Source organism: Xyrauchen texanus, chromosome 13 (genome assembly GCF_025860055.1).
Source record: "Xyrauchen texanus isolate HMW12.3.18 chromosome 13, RBS_HiC_50CHRs, whole genome shotgun sequence".
In the NCBI taxonomy this organism is placed as follows: domain Eukaryota; kingdom Metazoa; phylum Chordata; class Actinopteri; order Cypriniformes; family Catostomidae; genus Xyrauchen; species Xyrauchen texanus.
In genome coordinates this window covers 12,477,533-12,491,865 of record NC_068288.1, presented here as the reverse complement: position 1 = coordinate 12,491,865, position 14,333 = coordinate 12,477,533, and the positions used below count along the sequence as shown (strand labels likewise).

At 40.0% G+C, this 14,333-nt stretch overlaps 1 pseudogene; it reads left to right on the top strand.

Annotated features, from left to right (window-relative positions):
• The first annotated feature begins 4,685 nt into the window (after positions 1 to 4,685).
• The window catches only part of LOC127654243 (dedicator of cytokinesis protein 9-like), an 88,250-nt pseudogene continuing 78,602 nt past the window's right edge, over positions 4,686 to 14,333 (top strand).

Sequence of the window (14,333 nt, the reverse complement as noted above, 5' to 3'; positions counted from 1 at the left end):
GTAGGGTGTGTCAGATAAATCGCATCCTTCAAACATAACACAAGATCAACTCACAAAAGGGAGGGGTACATTATAATGACCTCAAGAGGTGTTTCTTCAATTTCCAATACTGAATCCCTCTCAAGTTGTTCAGTAAATAAGGGCTATGCTCTGCATGGGATTAAAGCATGCTGCCCCAATAATAAGAATAGTATGGCAATATGCTATTCTGAACATAGTCAAGGAGTACACGACAAACTGTACAAGAGTAGATCTGATTGACCAGCACCAATCAGAAATCATTTCACTGACTGAAGTGTGAACTTCAGGCTTTGATATCTGCAGTGAATGTATTGCCATACTAAGATCTGGTGATCCAGAATAGGGGTAACTTAGTCTAAACACTGCAGAACACTTAACACTTACACATCATACAGATCAAGTATCTATTATTTATTCATATTTAAAGGCATATTGCAGTCAAATAGAAATTCATTGCATTTATGTTACTGTTACACTTGACTTAGTGTACATTGACATCATGTCTAAGACAGATCAAATGTGATCTCACACACACGTTACCCTCATCCTTTGGGTCCTTGCAACATGTCATTTTTGATGTGTCTTGATGTGTTTGATTTTTCTGTGTGTTTATGTTAGCTTAATATTAAAGATTTGTATTATGGCTGTTATGTGTTAAGTACTTTTAACTATTTTATTTTTACCTTTTTCATTCAAGAAATTATTGTATGTTTTTATTAGTGGTGCTTGCTAAGGTTACTTTTGAAATGTATTCCACTACAGATTACAGATTACATGCTGTAAAATGTAATTTGTAATGTATTCCGTTAGATCACTCAAGGTCAGTAACGTCTAAATACTCTGGATTACTTCTTCAGCACTGGCAGATTTTGTCACTTGTTTTGACTATAAAAACTTTGTCAGTACAAGATAAATCAAACTGATCTTGTTTTAAGGATTTTTAGATATTTTTAAAGGAAAGCAATAAAAATGTTATTATCAAGAATATAATTTTGAATATGACTAATATCAAAGATCTTACTAGAAAAATCAGAAATTATGATCCAATGTGAATTCTCTTGATAAATAAATATGATCGTGTCTGGTAACGTGCATGTACAATGGTTAGAAACAGCATTTTAGCTTAGCATCAAGCTAACAGTTTACACAAGCATTATTTCTATTTCTTCTGCTCCAAACTTACTTCAAATTTACTTCAATCTTACTTCTCTGTCTGCTCAGAAAGTGTTTCACCGCTGTTCAAATGCACTTTGGATCTCATCATTTATATGTATAAATGTTTTCCATCTGAAAGGACTAAATATTAAATGAAATAAATGACAATACATTTCAAAATAATCTCTTCAGTAATCAAAATAATGTTTGAATGTAACTGTATTCTAAATACCAATGATTTAAATTGTAACTGTAGTGGAATACAGTTACTTATATTTAGTATCTTAAATACGTACATGCGTCCCGTTACTTGCATTTCGTTATTCCACAACCCTGACTATTAATATACTGTAAGTATTAAACTTTGACTTGGGCCAGTAAGTAGCCACTTAGCAACCACCCAGAAAACCCTAGCAACCACACAGTAAAATGCTTAAAACAACTTTGAGCTCCTTAGAAATCACACACAACATATTTCCTTGTGTAATTTATATGTGGTGAATTTTTAGCAAACTAAACAATTTGTGGCATTTGTTCACCAGTAGTGATGAACCAACAGCACCTTTGGCAACAGTGTGCAATTTGCCACTACTAGCAGATGCTTCTATGACAAACTTGGCAACAATGAAAAGTTCAGCTCAAAGCTTATTTGTGCATGTTTACCTCAGGGGTTTGCCAGAACTCTATGGAGGTTTTTACACTTGGTCACTTAATGCGTATTTACTGATCGGATTGCTATCCGATGGAATTAGCAAATTTAATTTACACTTGGCCACATCAGTGTGTCTCCGCCATATGGATATAAAATTGATTGGATATATTTGTCAAATAGGAAATGTGTATTGTCTGTTAGAGATGAGATGTCCTTCTCTTCTAAAATGAATTGTGTTGTTCCGCAAGGAAACCTGTTAGGGCCAATTTAGTTTTCTTTATACAGTATATGTTACCGCTTGATTCTGTGATTCGAAAATACAACATACATTTTCATTGCTATGCAGATGACCTTGTATTTGTTCTTTAATCCCAATGATCTGACTAATTTAAGTGTTCTTTAAGCTTGTAAAGCAGATATACAAAACTGTATGGCATGTCATTTTCTGCAGTTAAGTAGTCATTTTCTGATACTTATTTAAATTAGGAATATCATGTCATGAGGTTAGTTCACTCTTGTTTTTATCAGTTAAGGAACATTTCCAAGGTAAGGCATGTCTTGAGTTTTAGGGATACAAACTTTTTCATGCTTTTATGTTGTCTCGCCTTGACTATTGTAATGCTCCAACACACTTTAGCACGGCTACAATCAGAGCAAAATGCTGCAGCTAGACTTTTGAAACGAACTGAGCCTTTTAGTCATATTACTCCAGTTTTAGCTTCTTTGCATTGGTAAACAATTCATGTTAGGGTGATTTTTAGATTGTATTATTTACCTATAAAACATTACAAGGTTCGGTACCCGATTATTTAGCAGAACTTTTAAGACCTTTAGATCTTCTTGTCATGAACTCTTGGCTGTTCAGATGTAAAACAAAAGGTGAAAGAGCATTTGTAGTGAAGGCCGTCCTGGGATTTTAGATCTGCTGAATCTGTGTCTGTTTTTAAGTCTTGTTTAAAAACGTATTATTATTATTATTATTATTATTATTATTATAAATCTAATATTCAATTCCCACGTTACATGCAAATAAAACTTACATAACATAACATAATTATGCTAATGCCATGTGATGTGATTTATTATTGAATTCCAAGTGACTTTGCCCAGTACGTGTGTTTGGGTGTGTGTGTGTGCGCTATGTATATTTCCCCTCAGGACTTCTTGGAGGTAAGATGCGCAACCTGGTCTCATAGTAAAAACGTGACTTTATATTCTTACATTTTTGCAAAACTTGTTATATGTGTCTGTAGGTACAATTCCCTGCAGTTTCCCGTGATGGGTGAAAGGTGCCACGCATTGTTCCTGGCAGGCTACTCTGCCTTGTAGGCTCCATATGGTTAGGATTAGGGTGGGAGCGGGGTTTGGACATCTGATGCATCCCAGGAACAAACTGAGGCACCTTTGTACAACGGGTGCAGCTTCCATGTGAAATGAACACTAGAGGTGCTACAACAACTGTGTTTTATTCACTTTCACTCAAATCATAACTTCAATGGCTGATTATGACTTTATACTTACTTTCTCTCTATTTCTCAAAATCTGCTATTGTATGATACTGACACACTTTTACACTAATGCATATTTTCAAATGAGAAGTTACTTTTTTTAAAATCCCAAAATGGTGTCATGTTTACGTAAATGTAATGAGATCAGGTTGAAGATGCGTCATGCGCATCAGCTGCACTCATTTTTAGTGATCTGCATCAAATAAATTATGAAAAAAGTTCTGTCTCTCCTACAACGTGCATCCGTTTCATTCTTTATGATAAATTACAGTGTAACACGAGCCCTATGCCATCACTGCAGCTGTTACTACTGTATATTTCAAATTGTCACAATGCTGATGTAGCGCTGTCTGGACAGAGTTTATTTCTGGCTGTTTAAGCCACATGGCTTAAACAGCCAGTTATAACCTCCGGAGGTGGTTTGAGTGATCGTATCCGTCTTGGAGGGCATTTACACCTGATCTTTTCATGATCGGATAGCAATCCGATCAGCAAAAACGCATGAAGTGTAGAAGTGAAGTGGGGTGTAAATACCCCCTATATTTTTTTAAGGGTTTGCATTGTGCCGGCAAGAGTTTTATGGGTAAACACCACTCTAGATTAAATGTGTTAATGTAACGTGCCCATGTTTACATGAGTGTGTTATAGTTAGTGCATCAGTGGATGCTCAAATGATGTTGCTGTACTGCTGGATATGGGTCAGGAAACACAGAGGCAGCAATGTTAAAAGAAGAATGAGAGAGAGAGAGAGAGAGAGAGAGAATAGGGTTGTAAAGGAATTAGAGTGAGCATGGCACGAGAGTTAGAGAAAAAGTGATAGAGAGAGAGAGAGAGAGAGAGAGAGAGAGAGAGATCAGAATCTCCAGGCAGTAGAGGAGTCCACGCCCAGCAATGATTCTGGAAGCAGCTCATCATTCAATCTCTTCCTTCAATCCTCTGCATTTCTCTGCCTCGTGCCCTAGATTCAATGGAGCAGGGTCACTTTCTTCTGAAGAACATGTCATCGTAACTCCCCCGAGGGCTGTTTTAGACAGTAACACACTTTTAGGAAGCTTGCAAATTTTAATATCCCTCATTTAAATGAATGAAGTCAGTCTGCTGTCATCCATGAGGAGGAAACCTCCTCCCTTCTCTTCTGCTCTCATCCTGGTTTAGGGCGAATGATGGAGTGATGTTTCCCAGGACAGAGAGCTTTGTGTTAGGGCTGGATATTTGAGAGCTGGGCTGAATCTGGTTCTCACTGGGCTTCGGACCCGAGCCTAATAGCGGTCCCGCAGGAACAGCAGCTAAAGGAGTTAGACCTGATCTACTCAGGGAAGTGTTTTTGCATGTTTCTGGGACCAGGTGCTATGGGTTGCACAGCAAGTGTGATCCTGTTTGAGGGATTGCGGCGTATGTTGCACAGGAACTGTGGATATGTGTGCAAACCAGAGCTGGAGGAAGCAGAGCCAGCGGAGGAGGAAGACCCACTCAGCCGCAAAGAATCTCTGGCAATCACCCCACCAGCAGCTGCATCGGTAATGTGTGTGTCATATGTGATAGTTTGTCTTTGTGCTTTGGACATTGTTCGAGGTGGGTTTGAATGTTTGTATTGTAGCTGTGGTTATAGCAGGGAGTTATTGGTTTTCCAGCAGTATTACTCAGCACTCTCTGCTCTGAAGTAGCAGTTTGCTGATAGGAAGATTTCTTCAAGTGTGTGTGGATACGCCTGCAGGTTTATGTATTATGTATCTCTTTGAAACTCATGCAGTGGTTATAAAGTGCGCCTAGGCTTTCCTTCTCGCCAGTTAGGCTTAAAAGGCAGCCACAAAATAGTGTTAAAGCTTTATTTAAGCTTAGGTTTTTGGCTTTGCTCCTCTGAAAAATAAAATGCTTCATCATAGTCACTTAGCCATTGTCATCACGTTACCATTTCAATGGTTAAATCAACATGATCACACAGGAAGTCGACATGTTGTTACTAAATGTTCCAGTTCCTTGACATTTCCTGACAAGCAGCATTTCACATCAGACATCTTTGCATCAATTCAGCTGTGTTTACCTTTTTCCTGTGGTGCGACTGATAACGCGTTGTGCGAGCAGTCTCAGAGACTCGAATACTGGTCCTTTGGAAACCAGGAAGTAAACATTTTATTTTAGAGTCAATCGTGCTCATTATTGAATTCACACTAAAATTAGAATTGTTTCTCCATTGACAGGGATGTTTGGGGTTGGGGTTTGGGTTAGTGCATATGGTAAATAAAATATGCATTCCTGTTGACATTATTATGTAATTTATAACTAAAAACAACTCGCTTTTAGTGCCACTCTGTGGATATCTCACCTGGAAACTCACACGTGCCCATACATACAGCAACACTTCCAACTTCGGCCACTGGGGGCAGTGTGAAGAACTTTCGACCTACTGTCGATGAATTCACAGTTAGATAAGCCTGTTTAAATATATGCAAGGTAGTCAACACCAATCACAAATCAGAATGCAAATAAGTGTAAGATAGAAGACCAATCACAATTCATATTGCAAAAATTGTGATGACATCATTGCTGTTACATTTTGATTGCTGAACATTCGATCAATATCCATTTTTCCACTAATTCGAATCAAAGTAGAATAGATTGATTGAGCAAGTGACCAATCCTGAGTCGCCATGTTTCACCAGCATGGTAAGTATATTTGGCTAACCTTGCTGAGAAATTTGGGCTGAGAATGGTTTGTAATCCTAGCAAACTGAACCGTGTTCAAGTGGAAATGCATTTGAAACTTTACTCATCATGTTCAGAATCATTCGGCTCTATGGTGGAAAAGTGCTTACGGTAGAACTTATCTACAAAACAAACTTTGAATGCAGTTCGGGCTGAATTAATTGCAGAAATCCTAGTACTAGAGTTAGAAGTTTAAACATCACCATTTTAAATGTATTTAAAATCTCAGTTCTGGAAACTCTGGGCTGTCAGTGAAGGGTTAAACTTTAGATATATGTCATGTGACTAAACAACATGGTGCTGATCACAGCAGAGTTTGTCTTTTGGAGAAATGCCAACAAAACTATATGTGGTAAGAAACACCATCCCCTTTTTCTCCCAATTTGAAATGCCCAATTCCCACTACTTATTAGGTCCTTGTGGTGGCACGTTTACTCACCTCAATCCGGGTTGCGGAGAACGAGTCTCAGTTGCCTCTGAGACCGTTAATCTGCGCATCTTATCACGTGGCTCGTTGTGCATGACACCGCGGAGACTCACAGCATGCGGAGGCTCATGCTACTCTCCGTGATCCACGCACAACTTTCCACACACCCTATTGAGAGCGAGAACCACTAATCGTGAGAACGAGGAGGTTACCCCATGTGACTCTACCCTCCCTAGCAACCGGGCCAATTTGGTTGCTTAGGAGACCTGACTGGTGTCACTCAGCATGCCCTGGATTCGATCTCGCGACTCCAGGGGTGGTAGTCAGCGTCAATACTCGCTGAGCTACCAGGACCCCCAGAAACCTACTGTAATTAAGTTTTTACTTTGAAACCTGTTTGAGTCAAAAGATTAGAGTCTCTAGTTTCATCCGATATGCCATTTTGTTTTTTTATTTGAGCGATTTATCGTAAAACGGACACTGTTAAACATAAAGACCACTATGCTGGACAATAGCGCAAGTTTTTCATTAGAAATCCTATGTTTACTGTGCATTATCACATTGAGAAATCTTTTTTTCAGAGGCTTTATATAGTGTTAAAGGTGCACTCAGCGATTCCTGAGAAACACTGTTGATATTCAAACTCAGCTGCCAAAATAAACACGCCCCTCCCTTCAGTGTTCCTTTGAAAGGTCTGCCCCCTAAATTCATGCATGCGAGATGGTTTTACGCACACCAGCTCCAGACACTCACATTTCTCCTGCTACTAAATCTAACATCACAACAACAGCATATATAGGTTCTGTGAAACATAACAAAATTTATATTACCCACCTATTGAGAAGAAAAAGTTGTTGACGCCCTCGAGCAGCCATATTTGCCGTCGCTCTTCTAATGAATTTCACTCTCGCTCTACCCCCACCCCCCATCCTGTGCACGCACAAGAGCCTATTGCTGATTGGCTGGAGTAGTGTTATGTGGATCGGTCTGTTCCACTTTGTTTTTGTCCCATTAACAGAACCAGGGCTGTGTACAAATATTATTATTTCAGCCCACCCATAGAACGGACAGCTAGCAGACTGTGAGGAGATATTTGGAGAATTTGACAAAAAGTGTATTGTTTAGGATTACTCAGTGCACCTTTAAAAAGAAAATAAGGTGCATTTCAAACTGTTCAGTGCAGAAAGACATGTATGTGAACATCAGCTTTCAGAAAAACTATTTGCTGTATAGAAAGTTGATTTAGTTTTTTATTTAAATTTCAGAAATATAATCACTGGCTTCCGGTAACGACCGTCCGCACGTTCACTGGCTTCCTCTATCCTCTGTGCTTTCGCGTTCATCACTTCTCCCCGGAGCTTAAGCTACGCCTACGTCATATGCCGGAACTCGACCCTCTCGTGAGTGCGTGGACGGCCGTTACCGGAAGCCAGTAATTATAGTTTATAAATTTATAAATATGGATTTTTTTTTTTTACAAAAGCACATCGCTTCACTTCAGAAGGCCTTTATTAACCCCCTGGAGCCAAATGGATACTTTTTTGATGGATGGATGCACTTTTTTGGGCTTCAAAATCTAAGGTACCATTCCCTCCCATTATAAAGCTTGGAAGACCAGGATATTTTTTTATATAACCCCTGATTGTGTTTGGCTGAATGAAGAAAGTCATATACACCTAGGGTGGCTTGAGGGTGAGCAAATTATGGGATAATTTTCATTTTTGGGTGAACTAACCCTTTAATCGCTTTGAATAAAACTGTCTGCTATTTATAAACAAATAAATGACAATTATTGATGAAAAGATATGCATTAAAATGCCAAGGCATTTGGAGGGATTGAGGAAGTGGTCATTAAAGTGTCTCTTGCATGTCTGGCATGTATAAGCTATAGCTGACAGTATGTGTGGCTCTGGAAAATCGATGAGGAGGATATACTGCATGCAAAGAGTGAAGCTTGTGCTCCACCACTAGACCACGTCTTAGACTGGTTTTTATAAGGCAACGCTTTTTGAAGGGCTGCATACCAGTTTAGTCTTTCCCCCATACTGAAGAAAACATCATCGAATTTTCCATGATCTACGTCTGTGAGCCTCTCTCTGCTGAGATCATATATCCCACATGCTTTTAATCTGATACTCTCAGCTCATCGCAGGATAACGTGCTGCTCTACAGCCCTCACTTTCACTGAAAAGTGCTTAAAATTTATAACGAGTATCTCATCGTTACACGACATCAGCTGGCTGAAGTTCAGGCACAGCCATGATGCTCCCGCTGTGGATGGGTGTGTACGGTGAGGAGGGGGTTTATGGATATGTGTTTTTTTCAGGCTGTGGCCCCCACCCTGGCTTCCTGCCCTGAGCCCCTTTGGGACCCTTCCCAATTATGACGTCAAAGTGGGATTATGCAACTCAACCAAGTTTATTTCATAGTCTAAGGGTGTGGAAAACAGTGTGTGTATATGCGCATAAGTTATTGACGTGCTTCATTTGTCTGATCGCTTTATATAAGCTGTTGTTGATTGCGCGTGTAGAGACATAATTACATGAAGGGTTAGTTTTGAGTGATAGGTCTACTCTAATATTTGTATATTTTATAATAAGGCAAGCATCACTATTACTATTACTCATACCCCTAGACCTAAGTACTAAATGTGCAGAGGTACGGTGCAGCAATCAGGCGTTTGTTTGTTTGTTTTTTTGTCTGGAGGACGTTATAACATAAAAACAAATCCCAGACTTATATTAAAGAAGAGACCTGAGCTATATCTAGGGCCCTTCGGATGTGGGCTCTTTTGACCACCCAAAACATCCTAGCAATTGCATTGTAATACACTAACAACCACTCGGGACACCTTACTGTATTTTCACCTAAAATGAAAGTTCTGTCTTCATTCACTCACCCTCATTTTGGTTCTGAACCTGGATGACTACTTTTCCTCCTTGGAACACAAAAGGAGACGTTAGCCTTTAGTCACCATTCACATTTATAGCATCTTTTTTCCCCATTATTGAAAATCAATGGAGACTGAACCTTACTTCTATTGTACCCTAAAAAGAAAGCCGTAAAGGTTTGCAACAGCAAAGACGTTTTCACGCTAAAGGCGACATGATTATAAGAGGCGAATTGCGGTTGGGATGTATGGCCCTTGCACAAAGAAAGCGACGTGAATGTCTGCCGTTAAGACATATACGCCTTTGCAATAGGTGGTGCTAATCAACAAGCTATTTTACTCGTTACGGTAGGTGGCTCAACGCACCTTTCAGCTGGTCTGCCCACCGTCTGTGACGCTGTCCTTTTGTTGTCTGTAATGCATAACGCAGTGGCTCATTTTAGCTTATCGTGGCCCATTCGGCACATTTCGCGGCCGACTCACCGGCCCGCTCAGTTCTCCCGATGGCCAGTCCGCCCCTGATCAGCCTCAAAATGCCCGGTATGCCAAATTACCAGTCCAGCCCTGGCTCAAATTTTATTGGTCGAAAATGTATTTCACACACTCACCATAAAAAAAAAAGCTTCACTTTGTCAGCATACAATTCGGCATGTATGTATGTTCTTTCAAGGTGCGAAGGGCTCGTTAGGAATCCATTGTTTCTATAGAAAATGTGAATCGTTGTGAGAGATTGCAGCATAGGTTCGCATTTGTTGTGAAAAGGCCTTAAAGGCCCAAACATACTCTACGCAAGTACGTGAACGCAGATGCACCTTGCTACGCATACTCGATGTCACGCATTGATGCTTTGTGAAATGTGTCAGCGCACAATTCATTACCCAACGCAAGTACGTGATGCATTCTCTGCTTTGCCGAAGGGGCACTAGAGTGGATTTTCTTCTTTCAGTCACCAACTGTCATGGCGGACTCGAGCAGCAATTTGAGTTGAATCTTTTCTAAAAATATATTAAAAAAATTTGTCCCCAGTCGATTTAAACAAACTTGTTTTTCTCGGTGTCTCTCCACACTCCTCAACTATCAACTCTGTTGCCCCCTTGTGGTCTGAGGTTTGTAACCGCCAGAGCAACGCAAGAGTCCATGTAAGGGATGTACAACGGGACCGTACGTTGACCATGCGTTAGCCAGGTCTTTGCGTTTGCGTACTTGCATGAAGTATGTTCCGGCCTTAAAGGTGAGTTGATGAGAACAGACTTTGCATTTCTGGGTGAACTATCCCTTTAACAACCGCTTAGAAATGTCATGGTAACCGCCCACAACACCCTAGCATCATGGTGGCAGGTTTCCCATGGGCAAGCATATTTAAAAATCAAGATAATAATGAAATTATTCAAAAGAATGATTTTTATACTTAATAGTTTTCTCTATTGGCATTTCACAACTCAATAATGTGCCATCTTGCCCTTCCAGAGAGCGACCTTTTACCCCTGAAAAATGACTACAGGAAGTGTGCGTGCTGTATATATTTGTTTAAGTACACACGTGCTCTTTAGTGTCTAAATATGAATGAATACCAACCATACATCGAACCAGAATATGACCTTTTACGAGAACGCCACAGTGCTGGACTAAAGCAGATAGGATGACCAGCAATAGTGTGTGAGTGTGTGTGTGTTGTCCCGCTGTGTGAATGTACTTTGAGGAAATTAGTTGTTTATCATATGAGACTATATCTTCTACTTTAGTAGGATGAAAATAAAGAGACAGGATGATTGTGTTTTCATGCAGATCAGGATCAAGACTTGAAACCATCTGCAAACAGCTGTTTCAGACTTTGGCTGTCTCTTTCATTTTCCTGCTCTCCCGTTATCTGTCTTTCTCTCTGCCATCTATAATGAATTCATCTTCCTTTATATTTAATATGACTAATCTCTGCTGTAACTTTGTCATTCTATTTGGCAAAACACAATCACAAAATGAGGGACTTTCCATTGCGTTCTGTCTCTTTAATTGTTCTTGTCGCAGTTCTCTTCTGAGGTTTGTCTGTTTTTCTCTGGCAGGTGAAATCGACAGTTCAGATATCTGTTTCAGCACAGAGGGAGGACAGATGAGTGTGACATAACAATACACAATAACAATAGTGTACTGGACACACACACACGCACATGCACACACACACTCCCCCGTGCCAGAACAGCTGTGTGAAGGAGTGGTCTTTCCCTCTCTCAAGGAGGAGAGATATAGAGGGAGAGGGAGGGAGGGACTGAACTGATAGAGAAACACTGTTGAGAACTCCACATGGTAAAGTTCAGAAACAGAGAACAGTGGGAGTGCAGAAAGAGAGATTGAAGAATCTTATCGGGGTATGCAGGCTGTTGCAGAGCTCTGGTGTTAGTTTCCTTCTAAAACGCTGCTCGTGTCAGGGTCTCTATTCAGGAGTTAAAACTTTGTGGCTTTAGCACTCGGTTCTTCTAAAGGGTTTGTGTTGTGGATCATGCAGGGGAGGGCTGGACGAGCCACCCGTAAGGATGCAGTGTGTGAGACCCCTCAGCAGGGCAGGAGTCTGGGGGAGATGGAGGTAGAGGGGGAAACAACTGCACTTGTAGGGGTAAGTCTCTCCTCTGACCATCTAAAGTACAACAAACATCTAGAGAATTCTTGTACTGCTGGTTTACCTGCTGTATACTAACAAAGGCTGAGTTAAAAAGCAGACGGAAATTATGACATCAATGAGCATATGTTTTGCGTGACAGACTTCAGTCCTTTAGACGTACAGTATATAATGATGTTTATATTTACACACATTTATATTTATGAGAAAGAGCAATATGTACAAAAAACGTACTTCTTAGTGGTTCTTCAGCACGAAACTGATCTAACATGCACTTTCTGAGGTATATATAAAAGATTAAAATTAATAAATGTCAACTTTATATTTGTATTTATCTATTGCCCCTTAATTATTAATTATATTGCCCCTAATTAATTATAGACAGTTCCTGAATAATGTTCTTTACGCAGGCTTAAATATACAATTTTTTAAATCTACTTTTATTATGTATCGTATTTCAATGGGCATATGTTTTATTACAGCTGACAGTTACATGAGCAAATATCGACAACAAGATTAAGAGTTGTATATAGTTGTAACCCGCACACACACACACAAGATGAGACGGTCACAATGTGTGTCAAAACTGCGTTTATTTGCAGGCAAACAAAAGTACAGCACGGAAAATCCAGAGGGAGAATGGTCAGGGTAGCGTAGGGTCAAAAGCCGGGGAAACAAAGTCGAGTAAGGGGCAAATCCGGGAGAGAGTGGTCAACGAGAGTGGGGAGGTCGAAGCCGGGAAACAGGATCAGAGTAGACGGGACTAGTGGGAGCAAAAGACAGGGGAACAAGGGGAGCTGGCAAGCTAAGAGGAGGACAAGAGGAGATCAAAACTAGACGAGACTAGCGGGGGGCAAAGACACGGGAAACTAAATACAATAACCAACAGCAGTGAGACGAACGGGTTGTGAAATATATAGGGGCGAGTGCAGGTGTAAACAATGATAGGTGATGAGACGAGTGCAGGTGAAACTAATGTGCAGGAGTGCAGATGATGCGAGTGCAGGTGGTCATAATGTTCTGGGGGATTGGAAACGCGTGAGAAACTCGAGGAAGGGAGATAACCTACGAGCATGTGAGCGAGTAGGAGCAAAGTGGGCGTGAGGGCTCGAGCGAGCAAAAAGAGCGTGAAAAGCTCGAGGGGGCGGAGCGAGGGAGTAAGGTCGAGGGAGTGAGTGTGTGTGCGATGAAGCGGGGATGGGGCAGAGGAGCGGGGTTCGTGACAATAGTATAGTATAGAATAGTATAGTATAGTATAGTATATTATATAATATATATATATATATATATATATATATATATATATATATATATATATATATATATATGTATACACACATACACACACTGTATATATAATGTTACAAAATTGACCAAAATACAAAAGATTTTTCATTTTCTTTAAAGGAGACCTATTATGCCCCTTTTTACGAGATGTAATATAAGTCTCAGGTGTCCCCAGAATGTGTCTGTGAAGTTTCAGCTCAAAATACCCCACGGATCATTTATTATACGATGTTATAAATGCCTCTTTTTGGGTGGAATCAAAAACACGCTGTTTTCATGTGTCTCTTTAAATGCAAATGAGCTGCTGCTCCCCGCCCCCTTTCCAGATGAGGGCTGTGCCTTTACAGCTCATGCATCAGTTACTACAGCAACAACAAATCTGAACCAATATGACCGACAGCGTAAATACTGGAGTTCAGCCATATCTGTATGAATATATATACAGTATATATATATGTATTTATGGTCTCAGTGAATACAATCAGAGACAATGCTAACTTTAGAAAGGCGTTATACAAACATTCACAAAATATAAAGTGTGAAACATCTTCAGGATATAAAGCTGGAACATGAACAGTTGGTTCTGATTCATGCTTGAGAATCACATTTTTTGAAAGTCCTGTTTTATATTGACACTCATTCACAAAGCAGTCCGGTGTAAAATGATTTGCACAAACAATCACACATTTTTGTATGTTTTGGGGCACATTTCCTTCAAAAACAAAACTTGTCCGCTGCGTCTTCAGCGGCTCTGATGCGAGAGTACATGAAGACTTTTATGTTCACTTTTACAGCAACAACAGACACTTATGAGACATTATTCTTCACACTGTATCTGCTCCAGGACTGTGTGTACATCACTCAGAGGAGGAGCTATGATAATAGGGTGGAGTCCGTCACCAGTTGTGGGCGTGGCCTGCTCTAATGTGACGTCACTTTAGAGCAGAAACTAAAAACATAAATTTTGAATCTGTTTCAGTTTTTTTGGTATCGAGAACTGTGAAATTTCACTGGAATCGGCACCGACTACTGAAATTTTGGTACCGTGACAACTTAGTAGTATTCATTGATAGTACATGTTA